Here is a 23,029-nt window from a genome sequence, read left to right as displayed (position 1 = left end):
TCCAGGCTCACTATAAATGTTAGCTTTTTAAAGATAAGTTCCAATATTGTTTTCCTAAAAGGATTTGAGGTTTCTCTTTTCCTTGTTAAGCACAAAAAGTAAAGATAGGGAACGCAGCCTGAGGACCTAGAGGACATGGAAAATCACACCTACAATTCATTTGATACAGATTCTGCCTGCTGCCAAGGTAGGTCCTTGCGAGCAGGGTCCCATTTTGATGTATGTTTTGTACAGTGCCTAGGTCAGTGGGAATTCATGGTGAATAAATTGAGGGTGAAATCTAAGTGACATGGATACAGCGAGGAATGAAAGTCCCAGCATCTATTTTCAGCTCTGGAATTACATAGATAGCCTTTGGCCTCTAACACGAGCCTTTGAAAGTTAAATTCTTCAGCCTTGGAATCAGAAATAATACCCACACACCTAGATGGCTTCAAAAAGGTTTTGCTTAATAAAATGGCCACAAAAGACGAAAGTATTGCTCTTTACTGAGGAGAATAAATCAATAGCACAGCATTCCAGAGAGTTCTGCATTAATATGACAAAAATACATTCTAGCCATTCTCCTAGATTCTTTCCTTCCAAATAATTGTATTTGTGTCCCTCCTTAATTAGAGCTACTGGGTTTTCATAGTTGCTTAATTAAATTTGGGGAATATCAATTTTACGATGCCTTAAGGAAAGTGATTCCAATTATAGGGCCAGTCTGTCAGTAAAAGTGAAGAGGCCAAAACATTTTCATAGCAAAGTTATAGCGAACAGACGGTTAACTATAATAAGGAGGCAACTTAATAATTAGTCTTTCTACTACTTAAGTTTTACTCTGAGCTCAGATAGCTCAAGTAGTTATTTGGTCTCTTTTAGGGACAATATTCGGAGAAGGCAATGGCACCCCACTCCAGTACTCTTGCCTGGAAAATCCCATGGATGGAGGAGCCTGGTAGGCTGCAGTCCATGGGGTCGCTGAGGGTTGGACACGACTGAGCCACTTCACTTTCACTTTTCACTTTCATGCACTGGAGAAGGAAATGGCAACCCACTCTAATGTTCTTGCCTGGAAAACCCCAGGGACAGGGGAGCCTGGTGGGCTGCCGTGTATGGGGTTGCAGAGTCGGACACAACTGAAGCAATTTAGCAGCAGCAGCAGCAGCAGGAACAATATTGCGGATTTTCCTGGAGGTTCAGTGATAAAGATCTGACTGCCAATGCAGCAAATGCAGGTTCAATCCCTGGCTCTGGAAGATTCCCTGGAGAAGGAAATGGCAACCCACTCAAGGATTCTTGCCTGGGAAATCTCACGGACAGAGGAGCCTAGAGGGCTATGGCCTATGGAGTCACAAAGGAGTCGAACATGACTAGACAACTAAACAGCAGCAGGGACATATTGAAGAGTCCTCGCTGCCTCTGCTGTGACAGGTCGCACATCCAGCAGCAGAAGTAGCCAGGTCAGTCACGGCAAGAGGGGACCCCTGCTGTGGACATGCATGATCCCTGTCTGTGCCGCTCAGACTGCCCTGTCACTGATGTGCTGTGAGATTCTGGGGAGTGGAGGACCAAACCTGGCTGGCATTACCTGGATGAGTTACCAACTCACCTGGCTTTTCAATACTTCTTCTGTCATACATGCTCTCTGTATTAGTTGCTGAGTGTTGCATAACGAATTGCCCTAAAGTTAGTAATTTAAAACCATACATGCTTATTACATCAGCTTCCATGGGCTAGGTATCTGGGTGCTGATTTTGTGGGTCCCATACTTCCAGTATCTCACAAAGTCACAACAAGGTTTCTACTGGGGCTGGAATCCATCCCATGTGAAGGCTCACCTGGGAAAGGATCTGCTTCCAAACAAGGGATTGTTGGCAGGGCTCAATTCCTTGCAGGATTTTACACTGAGAGACACAGTTCCTTCCTGGCTATTGGTTAGAAATAGCCTTCAGCTCTTGCTAAGTGGGTCCCCTCACTATGGTTGTGTATTTCACCAAAGCCAGCAAGAAAGATGGACATAGAGAGATAGAGATAAGTGTGGGGAGAGAAACTGCCAGCAAGATGGAAATAGCTATCTTATGTAACAAAATCTGGAAAGAACATTACAGTCTTTGCTACAATATATCAGATATAGTAGCTGGGTCAGCCCACAACAAAGAGAAGGGTGTTTGTTACACAGGGCATAGATAACAGGCAGACAAGGATCAGACAAGGATCACTGGAGCCATCTTAGCATCTGTTTGCCACAGTCTGATGGGCATTGTCATGAGACTCAGAGACCCACACGTCTGTGGATCCACACTCTCCCAGGCCCGTCTACTTGCCCCTTCCCCAGGCCTTCCTGACTCTTGTCTTCCAATACTGCTCCTTCCAGGCGTCAGACCGACCAGCCGAGCCACCTTCCACTTCCCAGGAGTATGTGCATCATTATTCTTATCTCTGACCACCCTTCACAGAAGGACAACTCTTCAGATCTCTGTCCACTAGGAAAAGTCCCCTTCACCATGTCTTTCACCTCGGAGTTGGGAAGAGCACTATCTTTTAGTTCATACTAGCATATTAAGTTGGAGAAGGAAATGGCACCCCACTCCAGTGTTCTTGCCTGGAGAATTCCATGGACGGAGGAGCCTGGTAGGCTGCAGTCCATGGGGTCTCGAAGAGTCAGACACGACTGAGCAACTTCACTTTCACTTTTCAATTTCATGCATTGGGGAAGGAAATGGCAACCCACTCCGGTGTTCTTGCCTGGAGAATCCCAGGGACGGGGGAGCCTGGTGAGCTGCCGTCTATGGGGTTGCACAGAGTCAGATATGACCGAAGTGACTTAGCAGCAGCAGCAGCATATTAAGTTAATGTATTCATGAACTGGGCCCTAGCTTTATTTGGGGCTTTGTGATTTTTGCTTGTTTTAATTTTAAAAGTGCATTTTTTGCTTTATTCCTGATTGTAAAGAATTTGTCAGTTACAAAAATGAGAAAAATAAGCCTGAAGCAATGTTATTACTTCTAGAGATAATTATGTTTGCTTATACAAATATATATAAGTATGTATTTAGACATACATAAGCATACTTCCTATACACACACATATGTAGACACACATACATATGTCATGTATACACGTCACTGGATCTGGCATTTGATTTGCCTGCTGCTGCTGTTTAATGGGCACAAGCAGAAGATACCTAATTCCTGGACCAGAGACCAAGAGCTTTATCATTCAAGGCACAGCAAGCAGCATGAACATCAAAATCATTGCATTAGTTCCCGTTGCCCCCAGAGCCCATGAAGATAATGTGTAAAAACCGAGATTTTTACTTTCCATCAGGCCATAGAGAGAACACCATGGGACTTCAGGCATGAGCTGAAGGAAAGATGCCAGTGCACCAGATATAGGTAATTTGGAATTCTTTGCTACCTATCCAAGTAAATCACCTTGCCCTCCTGCTCAGGTCTGATGTCTCATTACCATATCCATCATAAGTGAAAGTGAAGTTGCTCAGTCGTGTTCGACTCTGCGACCCTGGGGACTGCAGCCCACCAGGCTCCTCTGTCCATGGGATTCTCCAGGCAAGAATACTGGAGTGGGTTGCCATTCCCTTCTCCAGGGGATCTTTCCAACTCAGGAATCGAACCCAGGTCTCCCGTATTGCAGGCAGACACAGGCAGACGCTTTAACCTCTGAGCCACCAGGAAGCCCATATCCATCATATAGGCATCATTTAATGGATTACTACTCCGCTTTCCCAAACTGATGACTTGTTTGTTCTGACAACACTCTTAACAGGCAACTCCAGCTGCACAGTCACTGACGGTCCCATGGTCAGTCATTTCATCTCTGTTAAGACTCAACATCACAGTAGGAACTGCCTTTGAGCAGTGACTAGCTCTTGCTGTGGACGCCCTGCCCTCGCTCTACGACTTAGCAGTATGTGTTATGATTTTGGAGAAGGCACTGGCAACCCACTCCAGTACTCTTGCCTGGAAAGTCCCATGGACAGAGGAGCCTGGTAGGCTGCAATCCATGGGGTCGCTAAGAGTCGGACACGACTGAGCAACTTCACTTTCACTTTTCACTTTCATGCACTGGAGAAGGAAATGGCAACCCACTCCAGTGTTCTTGCCTGGAGAATCCCAGGGACAGGGGAGCCTGGTGGGCTGCCGTCTATGGGATTGCACAGAGTCGGACATGACTGACGCAACTTAGCAGTTATGATTTTGCCCTCAGCCTTGCCAGAGATTCCACTCAACCTTCTCATCTAAGACAGATACCTTTAGCACCATTGCATCTACTAGGTTTTATGGTCCAAAAGGCAGAATTCCTCTTACCCTGTTGCTCTGAGGCTGACTCAAAACTGGTAGCCTTCTAAGAGTCACTTTAAAATAGGTTGGAATAATATTTTCAAGTATGGCATATATATGTACACAATCCAGAAATATTCTCTAAGCTTCTGTATGTGTCTCTAGTGGTTAAAGGTGCACGTGTGCTCAGTCGTTAAGTCATGTCTGATTCTTTGGGACCTCATGGACTGTAGCCCACCAGGGTCCTCTGTCCATAGGAATTTCCAAGCAAGAACACTGGAGTGGGTCACCATTTTTTCTTCTGGGGGATCTCCCCAACCCAGGAGTCAAACCCACATCTCCTGTGGCTCTGGCATTGACAGGAAGATTCTTTACCACTGAACCGCCTAGAAAGTACAATGTTAAAAGTGCAGGACCAGTAAGTTTATCTTAAAAAGGAGCATCCTGACTTGCCCTAGACTACTTTACTAAAGCACAGACCCCTGAAACATTATATGTTTTATCCTCCACACTTTAGTGCCTTATATAGGACTTTATAGTGCTTGCCACTTCCTACTCATCAAGTCAGATTAGCTTGGTATCACCAACATAGTAGACCAGCACGATATTGGATTGGAATGAATAAGAATGGTGAACGCCAAAAGGGTATGGTTAGGGCCCTGGAGATAGACTAGCCCTAAGCTACTTTATCTGGGGGTGGGGGGAAGAAATATAAAAATCAAATAACAATAGATTTTATGCAGTATTTATCAACTTTGTGGTAGGGACAAAAAAGTGCTGTAAGAGTTTTGTTGCTGTTCAGTCGAGTTCAACTCTTCTCCAACCCCATGAACTGCAGCACAAGAGAGAGAAAAGAATTGCAAGCCAGATGGTTACTATGGCCCCATTACACATGGGCTGAAACATGAATTGGTGTGTGTATATTTTTCATGTATGTTCTGCATACTGTCCAAACTGTGTCCAAATCAGTTGGAGGACTTGTTACCAAAACAGCACTTAGGAATCTAAACACATAGAGGCTTTGTCATCTTGAATATGTGCTTTCCTAGGGCTTCCCTGACTAAGCTGGTAAAGAATCCGCCTGCAATGCGGGAGACCCTAGTTTGATCCCTGGGTTGGGAAGATCCCCTGAAGAAACAAATGAACAGCTACCCACTCCACTATTCTGGCCTGGAGAATTCCATAGACTGTATAGTCCCTGGGGTTGCAAAGAGTCAGGCACAACTGAGGGACTTTCCCTTTCTGGACGCCTGGAACTTTGATAGGCCATTCGCAGGTTCAGAGGGTCTCTCAAGGTGCTCTCTCAAGCGGGAAAGGAAGAGTTTCGTGTGTGCAATAAATAACAGTTTTACGAACTTGAAAGCAACACCCATCCCTTTCTTTCATATTCTACCGGTGGGAACTCAGTCATAGAGCTGTACCAAACTACAGTCAAAACTGAAAAATGGATTCTAGCCTGTTCAAAATGAAAAGGTGGGGACCTTTTTTGAAAAAGCAGGAAAATATGCTGTAAAAGATACCAAAATATGAAGCTTTTACTTTGCTTCTGTGCTCTCTCTTTCATAATGTTTTTTTAAATTTGATTTCCTTTGACAGTTGTTCTAAGGAAAGAATATAAATTCTAGATTAGTAGCATGAATTTTCCATTCACCTCTGTATTGTACAATACCAGCTCTCTGTGCAAATATGATAGTTAATTCATATGTGGAGTCCCTGAGATTCCCAATTTGGTTTTGGTAGCTTGCACACATGTGCATGTATGCATATTCTGTTCTTGCCAGAACAGTGGGACCAGTGCACAGAATGAATTCAGCTCTTTTTATTTCACTTCCTGATACATTCTGCCAACACTCTCTGCCTTTGACTTTGTGAGGAGCAAGGAAGAACTGCAAGGAAAAGGAAGTATAGGTTAATCTATCTTTCCCTTTCTTTCTATGTTGTCATTTTCAGAGTAAGCTAATAACAGGAAGTAAGAAAGGATATGATAGTGTTTCTTGGTCATTTTTCTTAGATCATCACTGGCTTCTGTTTTCAAAGCAAGCTCAAGTTCTAAAGGTCTCTCAAGGCGGTCTCATCAGGCTCTCAGTGACTTCTGTTACATACAGCACATTGGCCTTGCGCTTGCTTTGAGTCTCACTGAAGTCCCAGGCGTGGTCAGTGAATCAGAATTCTGTGCTCGTGAGGCACTGCAAAAGCCATAGGCACACGGGACAGCAGAGAGCAGCGGGCATGCCGGGTACAGGTAGTCCCCCTGCTTGTGCACATGCTCTGCTTTCCCACTGGACTTGACTTACAAAACACAAGATCAAAAACAACATCATCAGGAATTTTTAGGCCAGCCACAGCAGAGAGGTGACTGAGCACAGGGCCCTCTGAGCAAGGCGTTCGATAACACATCCCAGGCTGCACACCCTGTCTAACTGTGCACCCAGAGAGAGGCAAAGAAGAAAGCAGGTTTATGAAAGGAAAGTCTTGTGAAAGAGTTAATTTTTAATAAAATCTAAGTGTGTAAACAGTATGGTTTCTGTGGTTTAACTATTTACCATTTTAATTGTGTTAGTCATATGCCAATATAATATATTGGTCTATGTCAGGGACTTCCCTGGTGGTTCAGTGGTAAAGAATCAGCCTGCAAATGCAGGAAACACGGGTTCAATCCCTGGGTCGGGAAGATCACCTGGAGAAGGAAATGGCTATCTACTTGTTTCCTTGCCTGGAGAATCCCATGAACAGAGGAGTCTAGTAGGCTACAGTCCATGGGGTCACAAAGAGTCAGACATGACTTAGCAACTAATCAACAACAACAACATATGCTAAGTATCAGACCTTTGCAGGAATTATGTCTAACTAAACAATTATTCTGAAAGGCATTTTAGTATTATTCCCAACTTGCAATTCAGAAATTAAGGCTCAAAGAGGGTAATAGCTTCCCCAGGGCCACTAAAGTATGTCTGCTGCTGCTGCTAAGTCGCTTCAGTCGTGTCCGACTCTGTGCGACCCCAGAGACGGCAGCCCACCAGGTCCCCCCGTCCCTGGGATTCTCCGGGCAAGAACACTGGAGTGGGTTGCCATTTCCTTCTCCAAGGCATGAAAGTGAAAAGTGAAAGTGAAGTCGCTCAATCGTGTCCAACTCCTAGTGACCCCACGGACTGCAGCCTACCAGGCTTCTCATCCATGGGATTTGCCAGGCAAGAGTACTGGAGTGGGGTGCCATTTCTACTTCACTCCCAAAGTCATATTCTTTATGCTGCTATATCCACTCCATATAGATTACTAGAGGCCAAATTAAATCATCTTTAAAAGATCTTTTTTACTACCTACAACATATTCATTCTCCATATCATTTTTTCCTAATCTGTATGTAACTGGCCCAAGATCACCTCAGTAAAGCTTATGGATGAAGCATTTAGGGTAATGGAACCCAACTTCAGTCATGAAATACAATGTTCTATAACATCACTAAGTGGATATCTATCTGTTGTTCCAATGTTCCAAGTGTCATTTATTCCATTTGCAGTAAGTCCTCAGCAAAGTAAATCTGAATCAAATCAAATGCAATAAAAATACCAGATTGCACATTTTCATGACATAAAGCACTGTTGCATGATAAAATTAAACAAATATTATATTTAGGAAACCTCTAGGCAATGCTATTGTTTGTGAGCATGAAAAATTTGTCTTCCACTCATTATTACACATATACAATCTAGTAATTTCCCAGTGAGAAAATATCCTGACTAGCAGACAGCTGGGGGACAGGTGAGGGAGGCTGCAAAGACTTCGGTCTCTGGTATGTCCTGTCTTGCATTTTGATGAGCTGATGGGAGACAATGTGAGCAATAGGAAAAGACAGTGTGTAGAGTTTTAAAAACATCTGGATTCAAATCTCAGTTACACAACTTGTTCCAGGTCTCACCAGATATGTGAAGTTAAAGTGGAAGCTTAAGCTCCCTGAGTCTCTGCCTCATCTGGAAGCTGAGAACAATAATAACTACTTCGCAGAATTGTTAAGAGTATCAGACAAGTCATGTGAGCTAATACAGGTAAATGTTCTTTATAAAAAAGAACTATGTGCTATGCAAATAGAAGAGGGTGTTTGCTATGATCAGTACACTCTCTTGGTAAAATTCTGTTAGCCTTTGCACTGCTTCATTTTGTACTCCAAGGCCAAATTTGCCTGTCACTCCAGGTATCTCTCAAATTCCTACTTTTGCATTCCGGTCCCCTATAATAAAAAGGACATCTTTTTTGGGTGTTAGTTCTAGAAGGTCTTATAGGTCTTCATAGACCCATTCAATTTCAGCTTCTTCAGCATTACTGGTTGGAACATAGACAGATTACTGTGACATTGAATGGTTTGCCTTGGAAGCCAACAGAGATCATTCTGTCGTTTTTGAGATTGCATCCAAGTACTGCATTTCAGACTCTTTTGTTGACTATAATGGCTACTCCATTTCTTCTAAGGGATTCTTGCACACAGGAGTAGATATAGTGGTCATCTGAGTTAAATTCACCCATTCTACTCCATTTTATTTCACAGATTGCTAAAATGTAGATGTTCACTCTTGCCATCTCCTGTTTGACCACTTCCAATTTGCCTTGATTCGTGGACCTAACATTCCAGGTTCCTATAAAATATTGCTCTTTATAACATCGGACTTTAGTTCCATCACCAGTCACATCCACAGCTGGGTGTTGTTTTGGCTTTGGTTCCATCTCTTCATTCTTTCTAGAGTTATTTCTCCACTGTTCTCCAGTAGCACATTGGGCACCTACCTACCTGGGGAGTTCATCTTTCAGTTACTGGAAAAGGTCAGTTTTCATTCTAACCCCAAGAAAGGCAATGCCAAAGAATGCTCAAACTACCACATAAGGCTCAAAATTCTCCAAGCCAGACTTCAACAGTACGTGAACTGTGAAATTCCAGATGTTCGAGCTGGATTTAGAAAAGGCAGAGGAACCAGAGACCAAATTACCAACATTGGTAAGATCATCAAAAAAGCAAGAGAGTTCCAGAAAAGCATCTATTTCTTCTTTATTGATTGCGCCAAAGCCTTTAACTGTGTGGATCACAACAAATTGGAAAATCCTTCAAGAGATGGGAATACCAGACCATCTTATCTGCCTTCTGAGAAATCTGTATGCACGTCAAGAAGCAACATGGACATGGAACAACAAACTGGTTCCAAATTAGGAAAGGAGTACAACAGGGTTGTATATTGTCACCCTACTTATTTAACTTATATGCAGAGTACATCATGTGAAATGCCAGGCTGGATGAAGCACAGCCTGGAATCAAGATTGCTGGGAGAAATACCAAAAACCTCAGATATGGAGATGACACCACCCTTATGGCAGAAAGCAAAGGAGAACTAAAGAGACTCTTGATGAAAGTGAAAGAAGAGAATAAAACAGCTGGCTTAAAACTCAACAGTCAGAAAACTAAGATCACGGCATCCAGTCCCATCACTTCATGGCAAATAGATGGGGAAACAATGGAAACAGTGACAGACTTTATTTGGGGGGCTCCAAAATCATTGCAGATGGTGACTGCAGCTATGAAATTACAAGGTAGACAGTACATTAAAAAGCAGAGATATTACTTTGCCAACAAAGGTCCATCTAGTCAAAGCTATGGTTTTTCCAGTAGTCATGTATCAATGTGAGAGTTGGACTAGAAAGAAAGCTGAGCGCCAAAGAATTGATGCTTTTGAACTGTGGTGTTGGAGAAGACTCTTGAGAGTCTTCTCCTTGGACTGCAAGGAAATCCAACCAGTCAATCCTAAAGGAGATCAGTCCTAAGTATTCATTGGAAGGACTGATGCTGAACCTGAAACTCCAATACTTTGGCCACCTGATGTGAAGAACTGACTCCTTGGAAAAGACCCTGATGCTGGGAAAGATTGAAGGCAGGAGGAGAAGGGGAGGACAGAGGATGAGATGGTTGGATGATTTCACTTACTCAATGGATATGAGTTTGCATGAGCTCCAGGAGTTGGTGATGGACAGGAAAGCCTGGCATGCAGCAGTCAATGGGGTCACCAATAGTCAGACATGACTGAGCAACTGAACTGAACGGATGCAAATAGAGATATCATTATGCCCTCCAGTATTTAAAAAACATGAGTGAATGTAAAATAAGCTGAGAATGATTGAGAAATTGACTAAAAACATAGCAAGATATAAAAGGAATGAAGGAAAAAGTGAATAAGAGGAAAAAAATGATCACTGGGAGAGTATAAAATCCGTTCTTCCCTCTGCATTTGTTCAGAGTAACATCTTTTCCATCCACCATCATACTCCATGTTATCAGAAATTTTAAAAAGTAATAATTTAAGGCAGTAGAAAAGATGATCCTCACTTGAGCAAGTGTTGCCTATTACAATTTAGAAGCAAGAGACCTGGCCTTACCATTTACTTGACTTGTTCTGTGATTTTGGTTAAAGACATGGCCAATCTGAGCCTCATTTCCTCATCTGTAAGATGGGAATGGTAAATCTCTCTCTTCCCAGATTTTGTTTAATACTTTAATTTATTTATATTAGTTGGCGGACAATGACTTTACAGTATTGTGATGGCCTCTGCCATCCACATGAATTGGCCATAGGCACACCTGTGCCCCCTCCCTCCTGAAGTCCCCTCCCATCTCCCTCCCCAGCCCCCATCCCTCCACGCTGTCACAGGGCACGGGCTTCGGGTTCCCTGCATCATATATCAAACTCCCCCTGGCTGTCAGTTTTACATATGGTAATATATACGCTTCAATGTTATTCTCTCAAATCATCCCACCCTCTCCTCACACTGTGTCCCAAAGTCTTTTTGTCTGTGTTCCTTTGCTGCCCTGCATGTAGGATTTCCCAGATTTTTTATGAGAATTGACTGAGAAAGCAACTGTTCATACGCTGTGAACGTGTGAGCTACTGGTGTGGTTCTGTTCATCAGCAAAGATAATAGGAGAGGATGACGATTATTGATAGGATAACAATTCAGTAGACTTTGCAAGGAGCTGCAAAGCTGTGCTACTGCCTATGAATATTTGAAGCATGACCTAGGGAACAGCAGAACAATCATCAGGATGAAGACTTTTTAGGAAAGCCTATTTATTTTCCTACTGAAATCACTATTACACACTGTAGATCAAGGAGAGAGACCAAGAGCTCATGCCATCAGGCTATGATCCAGAGTTTCAGATCTCCATATACACTCGGAACTCAACAGCTCTGTTTGATAAAAATGGCCATAAACCTGAAACAGGACAGTCTAACATAGCTAAAGACTAAATGACTATTCTGCAATGAGAAACAAGTTTTTTCTCTTAACTCTTAACAGCCTCAAGTGTTGTGGTAGGGCTCAAGGAGACTAACATAGGAATACAATTCAGGTGAAAAACAGCGACTTCAAAGACATCTGTACCACTTTTTACATTTCTTTTGGATCCAGTTCTTGGATCTCAGATTCTCCCCATGAAGAGGTGATAATTGCTAATTCACAGCATGTGGACTTGGGTTGGTTGGTTTGATGTGTTTGTGTGTTTGCTGCATAGTGAGTTCCCTTTCACTGTAAAGAGCACTTTATTCCCTTTGGTAGAAAGAGGTCTTGAACCTTGGTCTTGATGGATCCTAAATAAAGATATCATTTCTTTCTTGAAGGGAAGACTGGGAGATGCACGATTCATTCTTGGCCAATACAACCTTGAGTGTAGAGACGGAGGACTCGAATAGGTGACTGGAGCTGCCTGGTCCTCAGTGTTTTCTGATGAGACAGGAGTTAACTCTTGCTACCTGATTTCCCAAGAGCTCCCTTGTTTCCAAACCTTTCCCACAGTGGATCCTCAAATGTCCTTTTGCTTCTGTGAGGCAACTCATATGCTATTAGTATAGCTTAAATTATTCAGAAACCAAAGCCTAAGAACACTCCAAAACAACCAAAAACAGAAAATGCAATGATACCCCAACTTTGCAGGGCTGAGAGGGAATAATTTCAGTCAACTGTAAGATTTGTGGGAAGGGGTGCTGTTCAGATGTATTTTGCCATTGTGAAGTCAGCACAGGAGACAGTGTGTGTGTCCACCCACGCTTGCAAGGCACAAATCCCAGCTTAGTAATATGAAAGAGGAACCCTTGATAGTATTTAGACCTGTCACAAATAGAAATTTCGATGTAGCCCAATTTATTTTTTTGCTGTTTTATTGCCAGTGCTTTAGATGTCATATTCAAGAAACCATTGCAAAACCCCATGTCATGAAGCTTTGTCCTTGTTTTCTTCTAAGAGTTTTGTAGTTTTTGGTCTTACATTTAGGTCTTTGGTTCATTTGGAATTACTTTTTTTCATATTATGTAAGGTCACAAGTAGAAAGGTAAACATTATTATTACTCAAGACATCCTGCCATCACTGAGTAGAATTCTAATAAAGGTGGTTTACTGAATTAGGATTCCTGAGTAGGAGGGGACACTGGCGATTCGGGTAGTGCTTCAGGCCCAATGTAAGGAAAACTGTGGGTCTGGTAAAGCGTGGTTTGGGTTTCTCCCCACATCTTTACAACAGCTCTTTGCCCTTCGACCACTCAAGGCCTGTCCTGCTCTGTGTATTTCCAGATTCCACTCTCCTCAGAATTCAACCAAACCCCACCAAGGTATGCGGTGGAAAGAGCTGGCCTCTGGGTGGCACCTGCCGTGTGCCAGACACGTCGCTGGGTTATCTCATTTCCTAGCACCTGAAAACATGTGTTCATATCTGCACCAGGAAAGACTCCATCTGCCCTCGTATGAGGAATTCAAAGACTCAAAACTTTTCAAATCCATCTATTCCTTCAGCCACTTGTTTATTTATTCTTGTCTTTTATTTTTTTAATAAATGTGCATGTGCTAAATTGCTTCACTCGTGTCTAACTCTTTGTGATCCTATGGACTGTAACCCACCAGGCTTCTCTATCAGTGGGATTCTCCAAACAAGAATACTGGAGTGGGTTGCCATGCCCTCCTCTAGGGGATGTTTCCAACTCACGGATCGTGTCTCTTGTCTTCTGCCTTGGTAGTTGGTTTCTTTATCACTATCGCCACCTGGGAAGCCCTCCTTTTCATATGTGCTGCTGCTGCTGCTGCTAAGTCGCTTCAGTTGTGTCCAACTCTGTGCGACCCCATAGATGGCAGCCCACCAGGCTCCCCTGTCCCTGGGATTCTCCAGGCAAGAACACTGGAGTGGGTTGTCATTTCCTTCTCCAATGCATGAAAGTGAAAAGTGAAAGTGAAGTCACTCAGTCATATCCGACTCTTAGCGACCCCATGGACTGCAGCCCACCAGGCTCCTCCATCCATGAGATTTTCCAGGCAAAAGTACTGTAGTGGGGTGCCATTGCCTTCTCCATTTCATATATAACTATTGATAAAAAAATAAATATGGATACATGAATAACTCTTAAGTACCTATTCAGCCTACACCATGCTTAGATCTTGAAATATAATTAACAAGCCCTAAAAGATTGTTAACAAGTCTTCCAATTGTTAACTAACCTTCCAAGCCTTCCAACTGTTAACAAGCCTTCTACTGTGGAAGGCAGAGATAATGCAAGTGAGTCATTAAATGATTCCAAAGAAATCATGGACAAGGGTAGGTTACCAATTTGGTATTTTGCATGTGTGCTAAGTTGCTTCAGTCGTGTCTGACACTTTGAGACGCAATGGCTGTAGCCCAACAGGCAACTCTGTCCATGGGATTCTCCAGGCAAGAATACTGGAGTGGGTTGTCATGCCTTCCGCCAGAAAATCTTCCCAACCCAGGGATCAAACCTGTGTCTCTTATGTCTCCAGAATTGGCAGGCGGCTTCTTCACCACTGTTGCTGCTGCTGCTGCTAAGTCGCTTCAGTCGTGTCCGACTCTGTGCAACCCCATAGACAGCAGCCCACTAGGCTTCACAGTCCCTGGGATTCTCTAGGCAAGAACACAAGAGTGGGTTGCCATTTCCTCCTCCAATGCATGAAAGTGAAAAGTGAAAGTGAAGTCACGTAGTCCTTCGTGACCACATGGACTGCAGCCTACCAGGCTCCTCCGCCCATGGGATTCTCCAGACAAGAGTACTGGACTGGGGTGCCATCGCCTTCTCCGTTATTCACACTACTGCCAAACAAATCCTTAACCAGGAAATTTTGGACTCAAACCTCACAGGATCTGATTCATGAGGCCAGTGCACCTTCTGTTGAGATTATTTATAAAAGAGCCAGATTTGAAGCCACAGTTTTAGAATTTTGATCAGATGTGAGACTAGATGGCATAGGCATGAGCAGAGGGAATGACACCACATTGTCTAGTGACACTTCAGTAGTATCTCACTGTCCCTCTTTTTCTCTTCAAGAGATGACTGCTCATTAAAATCCAATGGAAAACATTATAGAAATCCATTTCTTTGCTAACAATCATAGATGCTACTTGCAAGAATGGCTGATAAATTGCCAATTTTGTGCAATTATGGTACCCTGACTGCCCAGACACTTTTCAGTTGCAATCTCAGACATTGTAAGAACATGTCCTTATCCCCCTATTTTAAAGCAGAAGTAAATTTATTATGTAGACTGCATAAGGTTTCATGAAGACTGTTGTCTGAGATAGAGGATGAAAATCACCCTTTCAGATCAGATCAGATCAGTCGCTCAGTCGTGTCTGACTTTTTGTGACCCCATGAATCTCAGCACGCCAGGCTTCCCTGTCCATCACCAACTCCCGGAGTTCACTCAGACTCATGTCCATCGAGTCAGCAATGCCATCCAGCCATCTCATCCTCTGTCGTCCCCTTCTCCTCCTGCTCCCAATCCCTCCCAGCATCAGAGTCTTTTCCAGTGAGTCAACTCTTCACATGAGGTGGCCAAAGTACTGGAGTTTCAGCTTTAGCATCATTCCTTCCAAAGAAATCCCAAGGCTGATCTCCTTCAGAATAGGGGTTTTAATTTTTTAATTGGGATTTGTTTTTGTTCTTGTTCCTCCACTTTTTATTTTCGGGGTTTTGTTTTTTATTTGTTTGGTTATTTATTTATTTATTTTTGTGGTGGAGGTTTGGTTTTAGTTTGCTAAAGGTGAGGGTTTTTTCCTCAGGAATCTCATTGTCCAACTCCAGGAGGTAGTATCTGTGAGGATTTTCCTGTTAGAAAAGACAAGAAATTAAAACTGAACCAGATGACACTTTCATCAGCTACTGAGCTACACTAAAAGCCTCACTGCTCTGTAACCACTGAGAAAGAAGGTGAAGTCACTCAGTTGTGTCCAGTGTTTTTCGACCCCATGGGACCTTAGCCTGCCAGGCTCCTCAATCCTTGGGATTTTCCAGGCAAGAGTACTGGAGTGGGTTACCATTTCCTCCTCCAAGGGGTCTTCCTGATCCAGGAGTTGAACCCGGGTCTCCCGAATTGCAGGCAGGCTCTTTACCATCTGAGCCATCAGGGAATCTGCAACCACTGAGAATGAGAAGGTAAAAGGTTTGTGATGAAAGGTTCTTTACAGACAGTGGAAAGGTATCTAGAGTGGATCAACAGGACAGACTCACTCAGACTTCGTGTTTTACGACACTGACAGTTTAGCAACACAATAGCTTGCATTCACAAGAAGTCTGGCTATTGAAAGCTTTCTTTAGACTTTTTGAAATATCTCTGTAATGAGAAATTAAAGCTAAAAGAGTGATGGTATCAGAGAGATTTTCTCCCCTACTTTCTTTCTATTGAGAAACAAAATCCCTGAATACTCTTTTGTGACTGGACGTATTGCCCATTTCTGGAGTCTTGGAGGAATGACTCTATGTGGGTAGTTAGAAGACTCAATTCAGGTGGGAAAGGTTGGGACCTGTCAACTAACCCATCCTCCCTTGGGGAGAGTTAAAAAGGAAGAGGAGAGTGAACAGTGATACGCAGTACTTAGGAAGTGCCATTCACCTGAGTTCAGAGGTCTCTTTACCTTGACAATATCCTATTTTCATTTATTGAGCAACTGCACTCCACTAGGCACCTGAGGAAGCACTGATCCAACTAGGATTTCAGCTCCTAAGTTATAAAAAGAAGACAGAAAGCAAAGGCGGAGAAAGATGAGACTTGCAAATTCAACCCACCTAATCAGGTAGGAATTCTGGGTAAGTCATGGAGAGCCAGGCTTTCGTCTGCTTCCTGAAGAAGCAAGAAGGATAAATGACCCAGGATGGAAGTACAGCCATTCAAAAATTCAAATCACATTTCTTCCAACTAGGTAAGCTGATTCCCACATGGCATCCCAATTGGTATAAATCTAACACTTTAAAAGTCAAATTCACAGGTACTCTCAGAATCTGTGAGAGTATGAGTGAGAGAAATGAATCAGAATACATTTAAGACTTGGAGGCCACTTGTCTTTGAAGTAGTGGTATGACCTAGTGTCTGGGGCTCACTTTGTGCCCAGCAGAGAGTCTGACTGACTCATTAATCATTGTGTCCCCAGACTTGGCATTGTGCCTGAAACACAGCAAATGCTGAATAAACAGGTGATGAATGATGGAAAGAATAAAAGGGAGAGTAAAAATATTAAACCTCAAATTATCAATATGTACTTGTAGGGAGAAATATCAATAACCACAGATATGCATATGACACAACCCTTACAGCAAAAAATGAAGAGGAACTAATGGCTCTTGATGAAGGTGAAAGAGGAGAGTGAAAAAGCTGGCTTAAAATTCTACATTCAAAAAACTAAGATCATAGTATCCAGTCCCATGACTTCATGGCAAATAGATGGGGAAACAATGGAAGCAGTATTTTATTTTCTTATGTTCCAAAATCACCTCGGATGGTGACTACAACCATGAAGTTAAGAGATGCTTGCTTCTTGGAAGAAAAACTATAACAAAGCTAGACAGCATTTTAAAAAGCAGACACATTACTTTTCCAACAAAGGTCCATCCAGTCAAAGCTATGGTTTTTCCACTAGTCATGCATGTGTGTGAGAATTGGACCATAAAGAAGGCTGAGTGCCTCACAATTGATATTTTTGAACTATGGTGCTAGAGAAGACTCTTGAGAGTTCCTTGGACAGCAAGGAGATAAATCTAGTCTATCCTAAAGGAAATCAACCCTGAATATCCATTGGAAGGACCGATGCTGAAAGTGAAGCTCCAATACTTTGGCCACCAGATGGGAAGAGCCGACTTATTAGAAAAGACCTTGATGGTGGGAAAGATAGAAGGCAGGAGGAGAAGGGGACAACAGAGGATGAGATGGTTGGATGGCATCACCCACTCAATGGACGTGAGTTTGAGCAAGCTCTGGGAAATGGTGATGGACAGGGAAGCCTGGTATGCTGCTGTCCATGGGGTTGCAAAGACTCAGAGATGGCTGAACGACTGCACTGAATTGAACTGTGCCGTATGTCACTAACGTCTGTTTAATTAGGATTTTGGGTTTTGTTGTTGTTGTTGTTCTGAATTTCCATGTGTCTAACCTGATAAACTAGCAGTCCTGAGGTTAAGTGTTCCTACTCTTTTTGAATTTTTAGATTAAAGCCCAGGACCGATGCCATGAATGTGTTATTTTTGTCCTTCCTACTGTTAGTTTCCAGCAGAATCTGGGCCTTCTCTTTATATCTCTTCCCATATTATCCCCTCTCTCTGTCCCAAAGATGTGGACAGACCCAGGTTTCCAGGGGAAGAGTCTTCTAGAGTAACATAGCAATCAGCCTCTAACGGGCAAATACCTCCATGGGTCAAAGCCATAACAGAACACAAAGGATGCTCTGGCCACCTGCTTCTGCACCCTGGGGACTGTCCCACTCTTAGACCCAAGGGAAGTAAGGCAAAGAGCAGAGCCTGCTTCTCCTTTTTCCCATTCGTGCCCCCTACCCTTCTCCACCCCACTCCAACTTTTCAGTCTGTCTTTCTTTTTTCTTGCTTTTCCTCCTGGCTAGATGAGTGTACCTTTCATCCTGTCCTGAGACACTCTCTCCTCCCAGGAGGTGAGGAAGCACAGGGCGGTGCAGCTCCCTCCCCAGCTCTCTGGTGCTGACATGCCCGAAGCTGCTCAGCCCACTCAGAGCTAACCCTGGGTGAACTGGATGGCTGTCCTCAGATGGTAAAGGATCTACCCGCCAATGCAGGAGACCCAAGGGACTCAAGTTTGATTCCTGGGTCGGGAAGATCCCCTGGAGGAGGAAATGACTACCCACTCCAGTATTCTTGCCTGCAAAATCCCATAGACAGAGAAGCGTGGCAGGCTACAGTCCATGAGATCTCAAAGAGTCAGACATGACTGAGAACACACACACACATGCACACACCTCAAGATGAAAGTTATATTCTCTTAAATCTCTTCTTCACACAAAAAAATCCCTTCCCATCAGGCTTCCATATCAGGAACTTGCTTTCTTGGTAACTAGTTCAATATTCTATCACTCCTGCACTGAAACAGCAGTGTGGAAGGTCATTATAGAAAGGTCCAGGCTACCTGTGATGAAAGGATGAAATACCTAACAGATGACTTCATTGTCAACCAGTACAGGAGAGTGATGACTCATGTGCACTACGGCATCAGACTTCCTGAGACTGAATCCCAGGTCTTTATGTGTTAGCAGAAGGCTTTGAGCACATTACTTCTCTCTGCTTCTTGATTTCATCATCTATAAAATGGAAATAACTATAATACCTAACCCAGAGAGTTGTTGTGATTATTAAATGAGCATAGATAGATGACTGATAGATAGATTGATTGATAATAGAAAAGAACCATCCATAACATGTGGAATCTGGCCAGGCACTCACAGCCAGGCCATGTTAGTCTCCCGTTGGGCACTAAAAATTCTCATGAAATACCAACCCCAGCCAAAGTTACTCTAAGACCATGAGAGAGTAAGAGAAAGAAAAGCCACTATATAATTTTGTCTGTGCTTTGTCACTTCAGTCATGTCCAACTCTTTACGACCCTATGGACTGTTCCCCACCAGTCTCCTCTGTCCAAGAGATTCTCCAGGCAAGAATAACAAACTGGGTTGCCATTTCCTCCTCCAGGGAATCTTCCTGACCCAGGGATTGAACGCATGTCTCAAGTCTCCTGCTGCCTGCTTTGACAAGTGGATTCTTTACCACTCAGTTTAGTTCAGTTCAGTCACTCAGTCGTGTCCGACTCTTTGCGACCCCATGAATCACAGCACGCCAGGCCTGCCTGTCCATCACCAACTCCCAGAGTTCACTCAGACTCATGTCCATCGAGTCAGTGATGCCATCCAGCCATCTCATCATCTGTCCTCCCCTTCTCCTCCTGCCCCCAATCCCTCCCAGCATCAGAGTCTTTTCCAATGAGTCAAGTCTTCGCATGAGGTGGCCAAAGTACTGGAGTTTCAGCTTTAGCATCATTCCTTCCAAAGGAATCCCAGGGCTGATCTCCTTCAGAATGGACTGGTTGGATGTCCTTGCAGTCCAAGGGACTCGCAAGAGTCTTCTCCAACACCACAGTTAAAAGCATCAGTTCTCTGGCGCTCTTCTTTACCACTAACTTTGCCTGGGAGGCACAGACAAAATCAAGGTGACTGAACTGCCTAGAAAAATGCTACACACAGCACCCTCTTGACTAAAATGAGTAACTTTACCACAACTTGATTCTGCCTCTAAAATCCCCACTCTGTATAAGATTTAAAGAGATCCTCCATCATAAGTATGACCTTGTTTTTTTGACAGCATCCAATTTAGGAAAAAATCCTGCTTCTTTAGACCTTCCCCCTAAATCCCTCAATTAGATCCTCAGTTCAGTCAGTTCAGTCTCTCACTCATGTCCAAATCTTTGTGACCCCATGGACTGCAGCATTCCAGGCTTCTGTACTTTACCAACTCCTGGAGCTTGCCCAAATTCATGTCCATTGAGTTGGTGATACCATCCAACCATCTCATCTTCTGTCATCCCCTTCTCCTCCCACCGTCAAACTTTCCCAGAATCAGGGTCTTTTCCAGTGAGTCAATTATTTGCATCAGGTGGCCAAAATATTGGAGTTTTAACTTCAGCATCAGTCCTTCCAATGAATATTCAGGACTGATTTCCTTTAGGAGGGACTGGATGGATCTTCTTGCAGCCCAAGGGACTCTCAAGAGTCTTCAACACCACAGTTCAAAAGCATCAATTCTTTGGCACTAAACTTTCTTTATAGTCCAACTCTCACATCCATACATGACTACTGGAAAAACCATAGCTTTGACTAGATGGACCTCTGTTGGCAAAGTAATGTCTCTGCTTTTTAATATGCTGTCTAGGTTGGTCATAGCTTTTCTTCCAAGGAGAAAACATCTTTTAATTTCATGGCTGCAGTCACCATCTGCAGTGATTTGGAGCCCCCAAAATAAAGTCTGTCACTGTTTCCATTGTTTCCCCATCTATTGGCCATGAAGCGATGGGACCAGATGCCATGATCTTAGTTTTCTGAATGTTGAGTTTTAAGCCAACTTTTTCACTCTCCTCTTTCACTCTCATCAAGACGCTCTTTAGTTTGTCTTCACTTTCTGCCATAAGGGCGATGTCATCTGCATATCTGAGGTTATTGGTATTTCTCCTGTGCTTCTTCCAGCCCAGCATTTCACATGATGTACTCTGCATATAATTTAAATAAGCAGGGTGACAATACACAGCCTTGACATACTCCTTTCCTGATTTGGAACCCGTCTGTTGTTCCATGTCCAGTTCTAACTGTTGCTTCTTGACTGGCATACAGATTTCTCAGAAGTCAGGTCAGGCAACCTGGTATTCCCATTTCTTTCAGAATTTTCCAGTTTGTTGTGATCCACACAGTCAAAGGCTTTGGTGTAGTCAATAAAGCAGATGTTTTCCTGGAACTCTTGCTCTTTCAATGATCATATAGATGTTGGCAATTTGATCTCTGATTCCTCTGCTTTTTCTAATCCAGCTTGAACATCTGGAAGTTCACAATTCATGTACTGTTGAAGCCTGGCTTGGAGAATTTTGAGCAATTAGATCCTAAATACTTTATAAGTACTTTCTAACATCCTATAATTGAGACACCCCACCATTCCCTTCTCCTGTTCCCCTGTGTTCTCCCTCTAGATAACTTTAATAAACTCCACTTGGTCAATTTTGGGGTTCATGAGGATTTTGACTGAAGTGCATTGATGATAGATTAAAGAGAGAGAATAATTCTCACTGGCATGTAGTAAGCATCTGAGTAGTCTTTCCTATCAGGATTATTATACGTACCTTGGGAGTATTAAGCACAGGACAGAGAAATCACGTGAGAAATAAGAACTGAGAAGGAGATCCAGAAGGTCAGACCTATCAGCCAAACAATAAGAATAAAGTATGTGTCTAGGACAGAAAGTCAGTCCGGAAATAATGAGATAACCATTGAAGAGCTCACATGAATTTGAGGTCAGTAAACAAGGCATATTAAAATCATTAGCACAATGCTTAGGAAACATGCAAAAATGTATCTATATTTTTTGTCATCATCAAATGCTTCAGAAGCCACCTGCCAATAAGATGATGCCTGCTCTCTTTGTACAGTGTGAGTCCATGGTGGACAAGAACACTCCTACTCTGAAATAGCACATGACAAAGTACTCAGAGCTTCTACATTCTTGCTGAAAGCTCTTGGCATTCTGTCTGTAACTGGAAAGCACAAATATGTTTTTTCACAACCATCATGTCAGCATCATTTGCCACTTGGTAGTACGGCCCCGTGACAGTCATTTGCAATGTAAATTCGAGTCACATCCCAGCAATTTTGCTATCCTTCTTACTGTGAAGTCACCTTGTAGGTTTCTTCTATGAGGCTGTGATTATTTTTCAACTTTATTGCTATGCTGATTTGTTTTCCACTTGCTTATTGATGAATTTTGCTGTTAACCAGAAATATGTGTTCAGTGGCTAGTAGCATGCCCAGGGAAACTTACAGGACAAATCTTACAAGCTGGCAGGAATAATAGGGGAAACTAATGTGGATCTAGCTCACACAGTTTATTCTACAACCTGGGTTCCAGGAATTTCTCAGTTTATCCCACTGATAAGAACAGCATGCTCACAACAAAGTCACAGAGAGACCAAACAGTATATCTGCGTCCATTATTTATTCATGCCCAAGTCACATAGACAAAAAGTACTAACTGCTAAGACCAGAACTAACCAAATACTAACCGCTAAGACCAAATACTAACGCTAAGACCAGATAGAAGGAGAAATGTCAATAACCTCAGTTATGCAGATGACACCACCTTTATGGCAGAAAGCAAAGAAGAACCAAGAGCCTCTTGATGAAAGTAAAAGAGGAGAGTGAAAAAGTTGGATTAAAACTCAACATTCAGAAAACTAAGGTCATGACATCCGGTTCCATCACTTCATGGCAAATAGATGGGGTAACAATGGAAACAGTGACAGACTATGTTTTGGAGCTCCAAAATCACTGCAAATGGTGACTGCATCCATGAAATGAAAAGATGTTTCCTCCTTGGAAGAAAAACTATGACTAACCTAGACAATATATTAAAAAGCAGAGACATTACTTTGTCAACAAAGGTCCATCTAGTCAGGGCTATGTTTTTTTCCAGTAGTCATGTATGGATGTGAAAGTTGGACCATACAGAAAGCTGAGTGCCAAAGAATTGATGCTTTTAAACTGTGGTGTTGGAGAAGACTCCTGAGAGTCTCTTGGACTGCAAGGAGATCCAACCAGTCCATCCTAAAGGAAATCAGTCCTGAATATACATTGGAAGGACTGATGCTAAAACTGAAACTCCAATACTTTGGCCACCTGA

This window comes from Bos taurus, chromosome 29 (assembly GCF_002263795.3).
Source record: "Bos taurus isolate L1 Dominette 01449 registration number 42190680 breed Hereford chromosome 29, ARS-UCD2.0, whole genome shotgun sequence".
Lineage (NCBI taxonomy): Eukaryota > Metazoa > Chordata > Mammalia > Artiodactyla > Bovidae > Bos > Bos taurus.
Note: the sequence above shows the minus strand (reverse complement) of the source record.